A 1455-nucleotide genomic window follows, 5' to 3' on the forward strand; every position below is an offset into this window, starting at 1 on the left:
AGTACATCACTCCACAACGTGCACACGTACAGGACATTCCTCCACAATACATACACACGTTCACGGAGGACCTTCCTCCACAACACACAGGCACACACACGCACACAGACATTCACGGAGGACGTCACCACAACACACACACGCACACAGTTTCACAGAGGACATTCCTCCACAACACACACACACACGTGTTCACAGAGGACGTCACTCCGTGTGCGGGGAGCAGAGGACGAGAGGGTTACTTTCCCACGTCTCTGGCACGGCTGTGGCTTTGTGACCGGCCAAACACCCCCCGCCTGCTGTGCTCCACGTGAAGCGGTCTCTCCGTGGCCGAGTGGCGGGCAGGCTGGCACTTGGTGGCATCCCTAGGCACACTGTACCTCCGGTTTAAGAGCAGAAAGACGTCCTGGCCTCATTGCCTCTGCCCACTCGGTGCCCTCACTACCACCTGCCCTACTGGCCCCCACAGCCCTGTGACCTGCAGGGCGTCCACCTGCCACCTGGCCTCTGGATTTTGGACGTGGTGGTCTCATGATGTGTGAGCGACACCCTCGAGGAATTTCTCTGGGCGCACACGTCCCCGATCGCCCTCTCTCGGGCAGTCCTGGGGGAGAGGGCCGCATGTGCCGTTTCTGATGCAGACCCACAAGCTAGTAACGACACAGCATCAAGCCAGAGGGCAACAGGGAGGAGGCAAGGCAACCCGAAGCCACGTCTGGGGGAAGGGGTCTGCTCAGGTCTCCAGGGTCCCCTAAGATGGTCCGGGCACCACGCTCACATCAAGGTCAGCACCAAGCTCAGACTGCTGTCATCAAGGCAGAAATGACACAATCTGTGACAAGGACCACACGTGGTGGGGGACACCAGCACCTCTGGCCACACCCCTCACAGATGCCGCAGCCGTGCCCCAGCCCCACAGGGGGACATGAGGGCCCATGACCCCTGGGTGACTGCAGCTCAGAGGTCAGGTGGCACAGTCAAAGTCACGCTGCTTCTGAGGAACTGAGCAGCACGCCTGGACACGCAGATGGTCCAACCGCGAGCTGGCGGTCCGCTCCACTGGACACCTAGGGCCCCAGTTCCCCTCTGACACACACAGGTCACAAGGTGTCAACAGGATAGGCTGGCTGGGGGTGGAGTTACAGGGAGCAGTGCCTCAGGACAGAAGGGCCATGTCCTCCTGTGCGAGGACAGCTCTGGAAGGGGCCCTGCTCTGAGTCAGTTCCCACTCCACAGCAATGAGCAGCAGAGGCGTCAGCAGCGCCTGGAGGTGGAGGGGAGTGTCCTGCAGGACTTTAGCTCAGGGAAGACGCGAGATGGGGAGGAGGTCAGCACCTGGGGACGGAGGATGCTCTGAGGACGGACCACCACACACCCAGCACCCACGTACACCACACACACACACACACACACACACACACACCCTATCACCCCACCACACATCACACCCTCCAC

This window comes from Elephantulus edwardii, unplaced genomic scaffold (assembly GCF_000299155.1).
Source record: "Elephantulus edwardii isolate Elephantulus edwardi_28Jun2011 unplaced genomic scaffold, EleEdw1.0 scaffold00129, whole genome shotgun sequence".
Classification (NCBI taxonomy): domain Eukaryota; kingdom Metazoa; phylum Chordata; class Mammalia; order Macroscelidea; family Macroscelididae; genus Elephantulus; species Elephantulus edwardii.